This window comes from Diadema antillarum, unplaced genomic scaffold (genome assembly GCF_040938485.1).
Source record: "Diadema antillarum isolate AM-2024a unplaced genomic scaffold, OU_Dant_1.0 scf00000071, whole genome shotgun sequence".
Classification (NCBI taxonomy): Eukaryota; Metazoa; Echinodermata; class Echinoidea; order Diadematoida; family Diadematidae; genus Diadema; species Diadema antillarum.
Window position 1 is genome coordinate 5,538,474 of NW_027270960.1, and position 18,572 is coordinate 5,557,045.

Here is an 18,572-nt window from a genome sequence, read left to right on the forward strand (position 1 = left end):
TACATGTTCCTACCTATCCTGCTACAGTATAACAATAACCAATGAAGAGAAAAGGAAAGAGCAAACGAAAGGTGGCAAGCGGGACACAGTAACAAGGGGCAATTTACAACATTAAGTGTGACAAAATTAATGAAGCAAACCCAACCTCCAAACTCCAATGCAAAACAAGGGAAATAGAGTAGCTGTGTTCATGACATAAGAGTGAAGCTGAACTGCAGAAAAAAAAAAGAAAAAAAGAAATAAAAGGGAAAAGTCCTGCGGGACTCGATTAACTTCTCTCCTTCCGGTCGGGCATTATAAACACGCAGCGTGCTAAGCGATTCTGCCACACGGAAGATCCGATGATCTTGTGCGAAACTTAAATCTATCTATGTATGCTATACACAACACAAATTTACATTGATATTCAGTTTTTGGGCTATATACGTCAAGTGACTGATAGCGCTATTCAACTTCCCACGAGTGGCCGCGTGGATTCGATCAATATACAGTTACAAAGATAAATCGGGAATCGTTTCAACCAGATTCCATTCTCATTTTCAGTGATAGACAACGAAAATAATGTTAAGTAGCGACTTGAAGTAATATTGAGAAATATTCGTGAAGTCCAATTCTTTATACAGTCCTACATAATTCAGATGAAATTGTTTCTGTCATGCAACTAATTGAAAATTTCGTGTGGTGTCGGCGTGTTCAAGTAAGTTGATTGGAAAGGATATGTGAATGAATATTTACCAATAGGTCTTTATATTGTAAAAAGAAAAAAAATCAAACATGGCCATGCGGTATTTTAAGAGTCATCTTCACTTTAACATTTGTAATTTCAAGTCCAAGTTGCCTGTCAAAGCAATGTGGTCTCCAACACAAAACAAAGGGATATTGTGTGTGTCTGTGTGTGTGTGTGTACGTTTACATGAAAACGTGATTTCTACATGGACGAAGGTGAATACTCCATAAAAGAAAAAAAGCAAAAGATATAAGTATTTTGTTTCGTGCTCCTTTGGGGTTCGAACCCGTACGTGTGCAACATCACGTCTCTTGTGACGTCGCCTTTATCCTCTCGGCCATGTACGTCTTGACGAGAAAATTTGAGGAACGTAAGCTTATAATGTGAAAGATGATTCAGGAATCGTTTGGTCCACATTCCATTCTCATTTTCAGTTTTTAGCTGCAAAATTATCAACCTGATGAGGAGATTTGAAAAAATAAAATGCATGATTACTGCAGCTTATTGTCTGAGCTACCACATACTTAAGTTTGAGAGGAAATGGAGCAAAATCAGCTGAAATAAAGGTGCTTAAACGTTGTCAAGTCAATGCATGGTTTAAAAAAAAATCACCTCCCATAGACATAACACGTCAATTTGTCTGATTTTGAGTCTTTACCTTCAATCACAATTTGAAGTATGATGGTAAGTCTTCTCGAACTAAGAGTGTGGAACGGAAGCTTCTACGTGAAAGACGAATCATGACGATCACCCGTGACCGACACATCTTCAAAGGGATCAGTTATTAGAGGTGGAAGCCCTCGTGCCAAGATATTGTCTCAGCAATTCCAAAGCAATGATACCCTTACATTTAGGTATACCATAATTTCCCTCTGAAATCATTGGTATTATTCATGTACAATTGCTTGCCTTGTCTATAAACTTTGCTTTACAAACTTTCGGTGAAAGGTGTCATAACATAATTCTGTAACTCCATTAGCAGTGATTGACTACATAAATAAAGATATATCAAATTGAACGCTTAGCGCGTATAACTAAGGGGGATTTTAGCCTGATGCTGTGCTATTCACTGCTCAGATACCAACAATACTCATCACCTACGGTTACGTATAGAGAAATAGCCATGACGAAAATAAGGTTTTCCTTTTCTTTGGCAGATAGACACACAACCCCTTTGAACACACTATAATTGACAAGGAGGGACATGAAAAGTTCATTACTACTACTAAACAGTGATGCCTTCTACTCATGTGGCACAAGATACCTCTATAGCAACATAAAACCTGTCTACAATTCCGTTATTGGGTCAAACAATAACAACTTGAATTTGAAAGAGACGAGCGAGACGCCATACACCTGGCCTAGAGTTAATTTATTCAGTTGCCATTCCTGCTCCGGTTGTGTTATGTAAATTATTTTCCGACCTGTCTTGTGCAGTGTAACAGGAACAAACGTAGAGAAAAGGAAAGAGAAAACGAAAGGTGGCAAGCGGGGCACTGTATACCAAGGGCAATTTACAACATTACGTATGATAAATGAAGCAAATCCAACCTCCAGCCTCCGACAAAAAAAAGGGGGAACTTGAGTGACTGTGTGTCGTGGGGTAATGACATCGGAATGAAGCTGAACTGCCAAAAGAAAAACAAAGAAAGAGAGAGAAACAAAATAATAGCGTCCTGCGGGTCTCAAACATCTCGTCCTAAGGTGGTGTGTAATGACCATGCAGCGCGCCAAGTGACTATAAATCCACACGGCTGTCCCGAAGATTGGATGTGAAATTTATATCTTTATACCATATACAACATGAAAAAGTTCATTACTACCACTAAACAGTGATGCCTTCCACTCATATGGCACAAGATACCTCTATAGTAACATAAAACCTGTCTACAACTCTGTTATTAGGTCAAACAATAACAATCTGGAATTTCAAAGAGATGAGCGAGACGCCATACACCTGGACTAGAGTTAATCAATTCAGCTCCCATTCCTGCAAGTTATTTAAACGTACATGTTCCTACCTATCCTGTTACAGTATAACAATAACCAATGAAGAGAAAAGGAAAGAGCAAACGAAAGGTGGCAAGCGGGACACTGTAACAAGGGGCAATTTACAACATTAAGTGTGACAAAATTAATGAAGCAAACCCATTCTCCAAACTCCAATACAAAACAAGGGAAATAGAGCAGCCGTGTTCACGGGTTACGTACAATTGATAAAATAATATGATAAATGACATCGGAGTAAAGCTGAACTGCCGAAAAAAAAAAGAAAAAGAAAGAACGGGAAAAGTCCTGCGGGAGTCGAACTTCTCTCCTTCCGGTATGGCGTTATGAACACCCAGCGCGCTAAGCGATTACGCCATACGGCTGTCCTGAAGATCGAATGAGAAACTTAAATGTATAATAACACTGTCGTTATAGCGTTGACTTGTGATGGCGCTATTCAACTTCCCACAAGTGGCCGCGTGGATTCGACCAATATCCAGTTGCAAAGAACAATCTGGAATTGTTCCGTACAGATTGAATTCTCACTTTCAGTTTTTAACTACAAAATTGTCGACCTAATGAGGAGATTTGAAAATATAAAATACATGATGACTGCAGCTTATTGTCTGAGCTACAACATACTTAAGTTTCAGAGGAAATGGAGCAAAATCAGCTGAGATAAAGGTGCTTAAACGTTGTCAAGTCAATGCATGGTTTTTAAAAAAATCACCTCCCATAGACATAACACGTAAACTTGTCCGATTTTGTGTCTTTACTTTTAATCACAATTTAAAGTATGATGACGTCATCAAATTTTAAAACCATGACATGGACTTGAAAGGCAAATGTTCAAAGCAAAACATATCTGAATTTGGGGTAATATTAAGCTTAAACAATAGAGATACGAGCAAATGAATGTCAGAAACAGTACCTCAAAAAAATTAATTCCACTTTTTTGATTTCAGATGATATGATGACGTCATGAGTTTTCCTGGCAATATCGGTACTTGAAACGTTATTTCCAATTCATATGCTTTTGTAATATGCAAGAGAAATATAGGGTCAATGGACGATTTAAAGAGCTATGGCGAAATAAACAAAGACATGTTTTTTCACTATATTTGCAGAAAGACGCGCGCGCGGAATTTCAACTTTGACGCCAGTGCATTCCTTTGTTATAGGTCAAAATCGATCGGAAATCAATGAATATTGTTACTCAAAGTATCAGAAATCCAAATCGGTCAAAAAATTGCATTTTCATGTTAGTTACTCCCTCTGCGCGCGAAATTGCGCGGACGGACGCGCACGCGAGAAAATGTTTGAAACGCTTAAAATTGTCTGAAACTTCGAGATTTCCCATTGGGAAGTCGTTTTGAGCCTTTTAAAATTTTGACGCGCGCAAACGCGCGCGTAATGATGACCTGGGTAACTAGCGTTAAAATGTAAGATAGAGCGTGACCTGAACTTTATGTCCACCGAAAATGATACAGAAATGATATCTAGTTATGAAGTTATGATCGTTCATGTGACAAGGTCCGAAAATCACAAAATGGCGCCTAGATGACGTCATAGATAGGTTACTGTCATGAAAACCTTATTGTGGCTAGATATTGTTATGAGACATGTTGACTGAAAATGTCATGTTATTCCGTAATGTCATTGTTGAGATATTGACGACACAAAATGTGGCAGAAAGAAAGAAGAATAACTAGACTTGGAATTTGTCAAGACTGACAAATTAGGTGATCCGATTTTTTTTAATCAATGATTCGAGTCCTGATCGCAATAGGCATGACCATATAGGTTTCATCTGTGTTTAGAGACATTGGACGTGTGATATTTGGATTCTCATTTAGAAAAGAGAGTTAGGTCTGCTATCTCTGTTACCAAATTCGGTATACACTATAAAGAAGATACAGAATGAAGTATATTTGACCATTGACCCAACTTTGCACAGCCAAGATGGCATCTGACCAAAAAGTGGTTATTTTGTGAAATGATTCTTGTAACATGGCCTTTGCGTGTGTAAAATATGGGAAAGATAGGACATGTATTCACCAAGATACAGGTTAAAACATTTATGACCTTTGACCCTAATTTACATACCCAAGATGGTGTCTGATCAAGTAGTTGTTATTTTATGAAATAATGTACGTGACATAAACTAAACATGTGCCAAATATGGGGATGATAGGGGCTGTTTTTCTTGAGTTATTGCAAAGAAAGTTGCAGAGAGAAAGAAATATCTCAATACATCGAATATAAGTTTGATGTCAACCAAGTTTTTACGTGATCTCGGCATCGTATGAAAAAATGAAGAATCACTGATGATAGCCCAAAGTCTCAGCTACATCATATTAAAATCTGGGAGAAATTTACAGAAGAGTAAGTGAGGTAGTGCTCGATAAAGAAAGTCATGTCAATTTTCATTTCCAGAAAAATTCCCTCCCATAGAGATAACACGTAAACTGGTTAAATTTGACAAGGTTACATTATATCCATTTTCACGTGGTGAAGACATCATCCGATTAAAACTTTGATTAACAAAACTTAAAGAGTATTACATTGGCTACAACATACTAACATCTGGAAGAAATTCACCGAAGGGTAATTGAGCTAGTCGTCGATAAAGACAATCATGTCAATTTTCACATCTAGAAAAATTCCCTCCCATAGAGATAACACGTCATAATAAAGATAAAGAAAGAAGTACATATGACCTTTGACCCTACTTTGCACAGACAAGATGGCGTCTGAGCAAAAAGTGGTTATTTTGTGAAATGATTCTTGTAACATGGTCTTTACGTATGCAAAATATGGGAAAGATAAGACATGTATTAACCAAGATACAGGATGAAACATTTTTGACCTTTGACCCTAATTTACATACCCAAGAAGGTGCCCGATCAAGTAGTTGTTATTTTATGAAATAATGTACGTGACATAAACTAAACATGTGCAAAATATTGGGCTGATAGAGCTTGTTTTTCTTGAGTTATTGCAAAGAAAGTTGCAGAAAGAAAGGAATATGAAAATACATGGAAGATAAGCTTTAATTTCAACCAAGTTTTTGGGCATGATGCCGACTCCGTATGAAAAAACGAAGGGCACATTAACGATAGCCCAAAGTCTCAGCTATAACATACTAAAATATGGGAGAAATTCACCGAAGCATAAGTGAGCTAGTGCTCGATAAAGATAGTCATGTCAGTTTTCATTTCCAGAAAAACTGCACTCCCATAGAGATAACACGTAAACTGGTCAAATTTGACAAGATTACTTTAAATCCATTTTTACGAGGTGATGCCGTCATCCAATCAAATTGTTGTTATTATATATCTGAAAGACCATTTAATAAGCTACAACATATTGAAATTTGGACGTAAATCAATTAAAGAAAAAGTGAGATATGCTTGAATGAACTTGAAATTTGATGACGTCATTTTGAAAATTTACTTTTTTAACTTTATTAAGAAATTTGATATCTTTGAATGACTTTTTCAGTATCGCCAACCCATAAACTGACATGTACAACTCATCAGCTTTCAGAATATGTAAAGAAAATGGGGGGTCACCGTCCATCCTGACGAGTAAAATCGGATTTAAAATTGGCGGTTTTGGGGCATTGTTGTACTGTATATCGCCATTGACGCGCGCGCGGAATTTCAACTTTGACAGTCCCGTATGACGTCATATTGAGTCGGATTGACTTGAAACTTGCTAGAAATATTCCTTGACTTTTCAGACATCCGATAAATGTAAAAAATCGGGAAATTTCTGTTGCATATGAGCTGTACGTGCGTATATGTGCGCGCGCGTACGCGTCCGTCCAATTTTTTCAATTTTTCAAAAAATGCTCCAAATGGTCTGAAACGTATGCAAAAAAAATTTGAGCTTGATTGGAGCATACAAATATTTCAACGCGCGCGTACGCGCACGTCTTTACGATGCGAGGAATTCTGAAAATATGGGTAGAATTCCCTTGAATTGAAATTTATGTGACGTAAATTTCATTGAGAAATTCCACTCCATTAATGAGATATGATTGAAAATGTGTTTTCATATAATGACGTCATAGTGACGTCACGGTCGACTGATCACTACGATTTTACTTGACATGTCGTCTTTGGGACATGATACACATATGGTATAAGTTTGACATTCATAGGCAATGCACTTTCTGAGCTTATCTCTACACAACTTTTGCGGAGAAATAAAGAAGAAGAAGAAGAAGAAGAAGAACAAAGAATCAGTACAGATACAGAAGGTGATCCGAGAGGATTCTCGGATCACCTAAAAAAGATATGAAACTCGTCACGCTGACGAGTTAGGTGATACGCTTGGGGTCATCAGGTGTCGGTCATCTGTGATCGACAAAGAAAAGAATGTGGTATAGGCACCTTGAAGTTATATTGAGCGTGCATGCAAAACCGTTTCTCTAACCACTCGGCCACGGGACATCCCCGGAAATGGTAAGGCAAAAATGAAATGTACAGATATTACATGGGGAAAAAGTCAATGCCCACTCAACAATCGTGGCCGCGTGAACATGTATTGCATTGCTAGACGGAAATGCGGGCTTGTAACGACTGATGTCGCTATACCATTTCTGGTAACTTGGGAAAAATACGCGCCGTAGACATAAAGCCTATAATCGGCTGGTTTTTATACTTTGCCTTTAATCACAATTTTCAGTGTGATGACGTCATCAAAGTACAAAACAATGACATGGTCTTGAAAGACAATTGTTCAAAGTAAAACACCTCCGTCGTCGTCATTACATACTATGATCGGTTTGACAAAGTCAGCCTGCAAAATTTTGCAGCAGTCGAAGCAATGTGGTCTCCAACACAAAAAAGAGGGATATGGTGTGTGTCTGTGTGTCTGTGTGTGTGTATAGGTGCGTTTATATACGAACGTGATTTCTACATGGACGAATATGTAATACAAAATTGAAGAAAAAAAGTAAAATAGCTAAATATTTTGTTTCGTGATCTTGTGGGGTTCGAACCTGCAACCTCACGTCTCTGAGACGTCGCCTTTAACCACTCGGCCATACGTCTCGGCGAGAAAATATGGGGAACGTAAACTTATATATGTGAAAGATGAATCGGGAATCGTTTTGTCCACATTCCATTCTCATTTTCAGTTTTAAACTGCAAAATTGTCAACCTGATGATGAGATTTCAAAAAATAAAATGCATGATTACTGAAGCTTATTGTCTCAGCTACAACATACTTAAGTTTCAAAGGAAATGAAGCAAAATCAGCTGAGATAAAGGTGCTTCAACGTTGTCAAGTCAATGCATGGTTTTAAAAAAAATCACCTCCCATAGACATAACACGTAAACTTGTCCGATTTTGCATCTTTACTTTTAATCACAATTTAAGGTATGATGACGTCATCAAATTTCAAAACCATGACTTGGACTTAAAAGGCAAATGTTCAAAGTACAACATATCTGAATTTGGGATAATATTGAGCTTAAACAACAGAAATACGAGCAAATGAATCTCAGAAACAGTACCTCAAAAAATTAATTCCACTTTTTTGATTTCAGATGATGATATGATGACGTCATAATTTATTTAGGGAAATATTGATACTTGAAACGTTATTTTCAATTCATATGCTTTTGTAATATGCAATAAAAACATAGGGTCACCTGACGTTTTAAAGAGCTATGGCGAAATAAACAAAGACATGTTTTTCGCTATATTTCCACATAGACGCGCACACGAAATTTCAACTTTGACGCCAGCGCATTCCTTTGTTATAGGTCGAAATTGATCGGAAATCAATGGATATTGTTACTTAATGTATCAGGAATCCAAATCTGTCAAAAAATGTGCATTTTCATGTTGCTTACGCGCACTGCGCGCGGAAATGCGCGGACGGACGCGAACGCGCGGAACGCTTAAAATTGTCTACAACTTCGAGATTTCCCATTGGGAAGTCGTTTTAAGCATTTAAAAACTTATGTCCTAGGTAATTAGTATTAAAAAGTAAGATAGAGCGTGACCTGACCTTTATGTCCAACGAAAATGATACAGAAATGACCTTTAGTTATGAAGTTATGATCGATCATGTAACATGGTCCGAAAATCACAAAATGGCGCCTAGATGACGTCATAGATATGTTACTGTCATGAAAACCTTATTGTGGCTAGATATTGTCATGAGACATGTTGACTGAAAATGTCATGTTATTCCGTCATGTCAATGTTGAGATATTCACGACACAAAATGTGCCAGAAAGAAAGAAGAATAAAAAGAAAGAAAGAAAGATTTTGACAAACACAATAGGTGATACGCTAAAAGCGTATCACCTAAAAAAGAGAAATGTTGACAATCACAATAGGTGATACGCTGATAGCGTATCACCTAACTAGTAAATGAAATATATGTCGATATTCACAATGTTATTACATCGTATGTTGTATGGTATAGTACATACACTCGTTGTATACGTAAGATAACCTATGCTTAGTATATTATATACAGGCCCCTTTGATTATATCGTTCATATATTAAAGGCGGTCAAGACAAAACTAATGTATTCAGTATCTTATGACAATTTTTTGTAATACAAAAATAAGATTTCACTATCTCTTCCTCTTCTTGTACATTACCTTTCCATCCTCAGCATTTGTTTGATGGTAAAATGTCATTTAAGAACCCAAAACATTTTGTCATGATAAAAGAACAGAAAAAGTGACGAAACTTAAAAAAATATATACATGATAAGAAATAATGTATAAACATATATATAAATTGTTATTGTTGTTGTAATAAAAAAAAAAAATATTGAGAGAAAGTAACATGATCAGAAAACACATTTATACCTATACGGGAATACCTCTTTTGTCGATATGCTCTTAATAAGACTAAGTACTTTCACGGATTTTGAGCTATATGAAAATTGTCCTATAAAAAAGAGTCCAATTTCATGAATACATCAGTGAAAACTAAGATCATAAAGTTCCATTTTGTTGTTGTTGATGTTGTTATCGTCATTCTTCTTCTTCTTGAATACTTCCTATTCTTCGTCTTCTTCTTTCCCTTCTTGAAACTCAATATTATCATGCCCCATTCTAAAGCCCTATAATAATACATCTGATTGATCATTGTTTTATTAAGCCAGGAATGACATCGTGTTACTTTTATTGGGAATTAAACTATTTTTGTCATTTTCTCTCTCTCTCTCTCTCTCTCTCTCTCTCTCTCTTTTTTTTGGGGGGGGGGTGGTTCACGACCAATGGGAGTTGTTTGGTGACGGCATGACATCATTATCTCACACATTTGAATATTCAAATCAACATGCTGCTCCAAAACTGATTTGAAAAAGTAGCGAAACATCACGATTTCATAACTTGCCGAATTTTTATCCGATTTGTTCAAATTTTGCAGTGTTGTGTTTATAACTTTCATCTGTTTAGACTAACTTTTATCTGGTCTGGAATTGTCTTGATCAGACGAACTCATTTACTGTAATAGAAAACCGAGGGAACGGAAGGACATGAGCAGCAATGTTATCATTGCCTCAATGGGAAACGAGAGAACGAGAAAAAAAAAAAGAATCCGTTGTCACTATGTCAGACACTATAATAGTTCATTCTTAATTTCCGTTTTCACATAGTTTATTACATGTATTGCCGTTATAGTTGGCAAGCCATTAGATTTGAAATCAGTCTATGAGATCGTGGTTGAGGACAAATCCAAATCAGACTTAAAAACTATAGCTTGACTTCTAAATCTATCAGATTGAGATTTTCAATCCAATTTTCAATCTAATTTTGGATTTATCCCTCATCTAAATCGAAGGAATTTAGAGAAAGGGCTTGAGCTCACAAGTGCATATGTGTGACTTGCTGAATGATAAAACATACACAAACAACGAAACATACACACACACACACACACACACACACACACACACATCAATATAATGCTTTTGTTGATGTAATTCACTAGCCCACTCTTGGTCTTGCTGAAGTCAACACTGATGAGGCCATAGGCGAGTATGTGACATGATTACACTCATCATCCACACATAGGCACTTTTGGGAGCATCAAATCAGTGGCATTGTCTCACGACCTCTAAATATAGTCATCCATTTCCTTACACTCCCATCCACCTGCATGCGCAAGCTGTTTAAGGAGATATCCGTTATTCCAGAGGTGCGTTAATCCATGAATTAAATAAGGTTCGTTATTCCATAACACACAAATCTTGCATATTTAAAGATGTCTGTTAATTCGAAAATGAAACAAGGTTCTTTATTCCGTTGGTTCGATAATCCAGAAATGAAGTTTGAAGTTTGTCAATGCAAAAATGAAAAAAAAAAATGGTATCAACAAACCTTTGAAATCATGAAACCTTTTTATCCCGTTTTCGGACTAACGAGCTTTCGGAATAACGAATGTAGCTAAATTTTCAGATTAACGAATCCTCGGAATAACAAACCTTCGGAATAACGAACTGTAGGCCCTACCGTTAACGTTAATGTGTGCACATTATTAACCCGTTTCATGCCGAATTCTGAAATCCCCATAGAGTTAATACACAGGCAGCCAGGTTTCCGTATGGGATGTGTTAAGAAGAACATCGATGATTACTTTGTGTCAGCCTCCTGGATCTCACTTATCAATCCTCTGTATACAAAGCATGAGGACACAGGCACATCGAGTCTGTGGAGCACGGAGAAACGTTTGCCATCATCAATCGACTGGGATCATAATATCTGTACCAACTTGTACATTGGCTGCGGAGGAGGCGTCTGTGATATCGAACAGAGGGACAGAAAGCAGAACACAATCATCTACATTAATCGTACATAATGATTATATACCTTATTATTGAGTTTTGTTTCCTTAGTTCAAAGCACTTCGAATTAATGATTTTATACTACCCTGCATAATGTAACAAGGTGGTGTAGGATTCAGCAAATTAAAACATATTGTCATTTTAGGTCTATAATATTGGCTGTTCTTTCTTGTGTATTTTTTTTTTCAGTAAACAGTCACTAAACGCAACGTGAGTGGATAAGTGTATACACATCGTGGTACAGTTCTGATTGAAGGAAACCAGCGAGCAAAGAAATCAGAGATTCACAAGATTTTTTATAACGTTAATATGGAATTGAAAGCTTACCCCCCCCCCCTGCCATTAAAAAGAAATCGAGCTCATATAATAGAATAAAGAAAAGCTCACACATTATATACTGATACAATGTATCCTTACACCGGTATTGGCTCTAGTTTTCGAATACCCCATTTGATTCCATTTTGTTTTACGTCAACACGCACGAATTTCACTTTATGATAGAATATTTTATGTTTTATACATCTATCGAATAAAGTAGTTAATTTAAAGAAGTGCACTGTCTGCGAGTAAAGTTTTAAATGGAAGTTAAATGGAACTTAGACTTGGTTGGTCTCTACAATATCGTCGACGAATGGGCTTATAAATTATGTTAGACTTTGGGTCACACAATAATAGTCAATTTGTAATGAAAGTGATTAAGTCCCCCACTTTGTGTGCACTTAAGGAATAACAAGGAGTTCTGGGAACGTATAAGAGAAGTCGAGAAAGAATGTATTGGTTATCAGGCCGATGTTATAGTTTTCAGCAGAGCAATGTAAACACTGAAACAAAACCACAGGAATCTTAAAAGCATGTAGTTTTTCGTCAGGCAACCAATGGAGCTATTCCAAAGTCGCATGATTGTAATCGTAAAAATAACAATAGTAAAATGACATCTTCAATCACTTCATCAGTGTCGACAAGATAGGGCAGAAAGATTGCTGGAACTTGGTACGTTTGTTATTTTCTGCCTTCGAAAACTTTTATACAGCACTTGGGATTATTTCATGAAGAGCTTATCAATGGATTTACCGCCTTTTGGAAGCAAGCTCTTCATAATTTATCTAGCCCAATAAGACCCAATGGGGGGGGGGGGGGTTGGTCCTAAAGAACACTGATACAGTGTGGTGATGTACTTTGGTTCAAAGCCTGAAAACTATACAACAGACTATTAGTGTAAAAATACCATTAGTCGCATTTCCAAGCTTCAAGAATTAAGCGTACCGATATCTAACCTGCAGTTGTACGCTTTTTTATTCTTTCATTTTTCTTAATGCAAGAAATGCACATTCTTTAAATACTTAATGGTTTATCTGCTTAAACGTGATTGTTGGTGTGTTTTGTTACCTTTATTATGATCACCTCCTCATTCGGTGCTATACAGCGTTTGATCACTCGCGCGCACACAGTCAACAAGGGAATGGCGATAAATATGCCGAAAAATATCGCGAAGAATCCACCGAATGGAAAAGGCCGAAGCAAAAACTGCGGAGTTTCAAAACTGTCTACAAATAGTTAGAAGAAATAGAGGGGGAAAGAGAGAAGAAGAAGTTTTACAGAGACAGCGTTTTAGAGTTCCCAATAGTACATCAAATTACACAAACACGAACACACGCATTGTGGACTATATGAATATGAATATGAATTTATTTCTCATATTACACGACTTCCAAGTACGATACATATCACCGTTACAAACATAAAAAATCATCAAATTACAATTCAGAACAAAGAAATGTAAACTATACGTTCGACAGATAATGACTCAAATATCAGTTGATATTATTTCCCCCTTAAATGATTTGAAACTCATCAACTTGCCATTCCGATCTAAATTTTGTATGATTGAATGCAGTTTTTCAAAAAGAAAACAAAAAACAAACTTTAAATAGATCACTATTATTTTCTATAGGTTTTACCAGGGAGGTGAGACCTCCCTGGTTTTACATACCTTCAGTTGTCGTGCCGTTAGATGAAGACTGATTGCCGCACGTACAGTTGATAGAACCGTCAATCGTAGTGCAGACTACGTTCTGTGGGTCACATGGTGACTGTGGTGCATTTTCTGCGGGCGCCATTGGCATAGCTGGTAATAAACCTGAAAAGTTTGCAAGAATAGCAGACATTTGCCAGAGACGAGTATCAATATGTGTCAAATTTTACAGTTAATGTTATACGTACGTGTAAATGGATAATATAGTTTTCTACAGTAACTGTCAGTTTTAGATATTGTAGCAATCGAGGTCATCTATAAGGTCTCCTATATTAGAAACTATTGCAATCCCCATTCCAAGTATCACATGGGTTTGTGTACTGATTTTAAAGCACATATCAATATTTTATTAATGATAACAGTAACTTTCATTCCATCGACTTAACTGATTATGAATATCAACAAGGCAAGTGCCAAATTGTGTCTCGCCCATTTGCGTACAAGAAATTAATATTTTTCTAACTCCCAGAAGTTCATTGACCCGCCTATGACCTTTGACCTTCTGGTGACCTTCAATTCCCCAAGGGACATTTACCATCCAAGTTTGGTCACAAACGGACAAAGGGATCAAAAGTTATGAGCCATAATCGAAACGCGCCATAAAAACTTAACAATGGGCCCTAAAAATTTGTTGACCCCTTTCTGTGACTTTTGACCTTGCGATGACCTTTAATTCCCCAAGGGACATCTACCGTCCAAGTTTGGTCACAAACGGACAAAGGGATCAAAAGTTATGAGCCACAATCGAAACGTGCCATAAAAATATTAACATTGGGCCCTAAAAGCTTGTTGACCCCATTCTGTGACCTTTGACCTTGTGATGACCTTCACCTCCCCAAGGGGCATCTACCATCCAAGTTTGGTCACAAACGGACAAAGGGATCAAAAGTTATGAGCCACAATCGAAATGCGCCCTAAAAACTTATCATTTGGCCATAAAAGTTCGTTGACCCCTGTCTGTGACCTTTGACCTTTAGATCACTTTCATCTCCCCAAGGGACATCTATCATCCAAGTTTGGTCACAAACGGACAAAGGGATCAAAAGTTATGAGCCGTAATCAAAATGCGCCATAAAAACATAACATTGGGCCCTAAAAGTTCGTTGACCTCTGCCTGTGACCTTTGACCTCGTGGTAACCTTCGACTTCCCAAGGGACATCTACTATCAAAGTTTGGTCACAAACAGACAGATACATCAAAAGTTACGAGCCATAAACGAAACGCGCCCTAAAAACTTAACATTGGGCCCTAAAGTTCATTGACCTCTGCCTGTGACCTATGACCTTGAGGTGCCCTTCATGTTAAGTAAAATGTGTAACTTTGTTTAACCACTCTTCCCTCAAAGTTTGATTGAAATTGAAATCATCAGTAGAGAGTTATTCAAGTTTTTGTAGCGTTACGGACAGACGACGGACGGACGGACGGACGACGGACGGACAGACGCCGCAGGCGATCCCTTAGTCTCCCCACTTCTCCGGTGGGTTCGACAAATATCAAAATCAGTTAGATCAGGCCTCTATTCACCTGATTGTGTTTACAGTAAAAATGGGGGGGGGGTAGATTATGTCCCCTAGTGTGACATTTTCATTGTAAGACACCATTGTAAAGGCCGTGTCACACCATAACGCGGGCTTGTGGCGAGGAGGTAGTTTCCAGCACGTAGAAGATTTTCAGCGGGCGAACAAGAATGTTTGCAATTTTCATTCATGCCTTGTCATACCGTACGGGGGAACTTCTGCGGCTTGACTTGCGGGGAAACAAATTTACTCCAAGGAGCTCTCCGCAGTTGGTCCGCACCTGACTGTATCTGGCGCGTAGTTGCGCGGAGGTGCTCACGCAAGTCCGACTTAACCGCAGCCAAGTTTTGAGCATGACCAAAACTTGTTCCGGATGAGTCGCGGGAATGCCCGTAGAGGTCCACGCAGAACGCCAGTAGGAGACCCTTAGCGGCAGTACTTCCAAGGCAATTCCCACACAGGTACTTCGCAGTCCCGTATGCAGCCAAGATAATGAAATTCTGTGAGATTTCAGCCATTCCATTAGAGGAATTCCTTCACTAAGTTGTCAGCCCCCACGCGACTGGTACAAAGGTCACACAGTATACTCGCAAGTATAACGCGTTCAGCAAGTAAGACACATGCGCTGACTCGCACAAATCCTTTTCCGCCCTCAGGAATGTCCGGTAAGCTAGAAAATCCCTACACGTAACAAGCCCGAGTAGCTTGCCCGGAAAGGTGTGACAGGGCCTAAACACGGTTGCGGGTAAAAAAAAATATGCGTGCGCACCTCCGGGCGACTACTTTTGAGATACATGCTAGGTACTGTCATGTGCGGATATCTACGGGGACCTCCGGGTAGTCAGAATTGTTCTTTGCAAGTCGCACGCAAGGCTGATGTGACACGGCCTTTACAGTAGCCCTAGTTCAGTGTTCGTCCCAGAAACCCCAAATTCTCAATGCTCGAATGGTCAGACGCTATATTATCCTTCGGGTTTATGCCAGGTTCAAGTTAAGTGTGTGCGTGTGTATCACACACAAACACACTGCTATAGCTTCTGACCATTCGAGCATTGAAAATTTAAGGGGTCTGGGACGAACACTGAACTAAAAGGCTTTCTATAGCTCAGTCGGTAGACTGTGGCTAGCAATCCGGAGGTCTCGGGTTCGAGTCCCGATGGAATCCCATTTTCTTTGCTCAATTTTCCACTAATAAATGATATTCATTTCTGGTCAGTTTTTCTGTTTGCGTTTGTTTCAATTTCTATAGGTTAGATTAACATACCTTCAAAAAGCGTGCCGTTAGATGAAGACTGCATGCCACACGTACAGTTGATAGAACCATCAATCGTAGTGCAGCCCACGTTCTGTGGGTCACATGGTGACTGTGGTGCATTTTGTGCTGGCGCCATTGGCATAGCTGGTATAAAACCTGAAAAGTTTGGAAGAATAACAAACAGTTTCTCAGAGACGAGTATACCTTTTAAAGCCGCAGTGTCGTTCGATGCCTTGTCAAAGTAAGGACACCTTTTACATATCGTTCAAATTTACAGACACACACATCTACACACATCCACACACATCATACTGACTTTTCACTTTCATTTGATGGAAAAGAAAATACATAGAGGGACGTGTATGACAGGTTTGTACATTTTTTTTGACACAGAATTCATACATACCTTAGATAGGCATTTCCTCGTTGAGTCCTAGTTTGTAGAATTCAGTATACGTACGTATACAAGTAATCAAAATGATAATCGGAGTTTCGTTCTTTTCTTGTTCTATTAATGAATTCAAATTCATTGCTGTAAAAAAAGATATCTATATACAAGTAGGAAAAAAAGTTTTAAAAAGTTATAGATGTCTACTGTTACGATTTTTTGATGTTATAGGCAACGTAATATGATTAACGTCCCTTATAAAAATATGATTTTGATCAAAATGAACCCCATCTAATGGGTGCTTCTTTTTCAGACTGAACATCTTCAAAACATATTTGTTATTGGTTTAACATACCTTCAAACGTTGTACCGTTAAATCCAGACTGCTTGCCGCACGTACAGTTGATAGAACCGTCAATAGTTGTGCAGACTACGTTCTGAGGCTCACATGGCGACTGTGGTGCATTTTGTGCTGGTGCCATTGGCGAAGCTGGTATTAAACATGAAAAGTTTGGAAGAATAACAGACATTTGCCAGAGGAATATAATAAACCAATAAAGCAGTGTCGTTCAATGCCTTGTCTATGTGTGGAGACCATTTATGTATAGTTAAAATTGATATTTTTTATTTACACATACACGAATACACACACACACACACACACATATATATATATATATATATATATATATATATTATATATATATATATATGTATATATATATATATATATATATATATATTTATTTATTTATATTATGAGTATCTGAATATATGTATTTTCTCTTTGAATTTCCTGTATGCATGTCATTTTGTAATGCGCAGTAGAGTATATCATTATAGTAGCTGCGCAATATAAATGTCCTTTATTATTATTATTAGGTATAAGAACGACCCAAGTCCATGCAAGACCATTTCGAGTAAACTTAAAAAAACTTCATCTCTTTTTTACTTGCCCAATAATATTCTATTTAACTGGGATGGGAAGGCAACATTGTATATACAAATTAGAACATATATTATTATGACAATTAACATTTACATTAATTGTGGAGAGGCCATTTTGTGTGATGGACTTGGGTCGTTCTTTGAATCATATACATGATATTCTGCTATATGAGATGAGAGAAGGATGAGAGAGGGCGCTATCATATGAATGTTAAAATGACCCACGTCCTTCATTCTTACATTCATAGAAGATTTCACTCATTCATTTCCAGCACTTCCGGGGGTAATTATTATTTATCATTTATACACAAGATGAGTCCATGCATAAGCTACAATATCACAACTGAATTTGGCCAAAAATTGGACTCGGGTCGTTCTTATATTCAGGTCTTCATATATTTATATACTCTCTCACACGCATGTACACACATCATATTGTTTCTGTCTTTTCACTTTCATGTTAGTGAAGTACATTATAGGCCGACGTGTATGCCCGACTTTTACACAGAATTCATGCATAACATTAGGCGTTTTCGCTTGTGTATGTCAAATACGCATAATTATGTATACATACAATGAATACATACATAACCAGCATAATGATCAGTTTAAATTCAATGCTGAAATATAAAGAAATTTATATACAAGTAGAAAAGTAGTAAAAAAAAATGTTATGGTTGTCTACTGTTACCATTTTGAGATGTTGTAGGATTCGAGGTCACTTGAGGTCCTCCGTTGGTCATTACAGTAGGAGAGTCGTTTACAGTATTGCAGCCCCCATTTCCAGTATCACATGGGTACTCGGTTCTACTTGTTGGAAGCTGAATTGGCAGAGTTGATCCCGACGTTGTGACGTCTTAAAGAAAAAAACAACAACATCGCCATTA

The 18,572-nt window shown here is 37.6% G+C and overlaps 1 pseudogene; it reads right to left on the reverse strand.

The window, feature by feature from the left end:
• Positions 1 to 18,572, reverse strand: part of LOC139716951 (low-density lipoprotein receptor-related protein 2-like) — a 116,840-nt pseudogene that overhangs the window by 87,268 nt on the left and 11,000 nt on the right.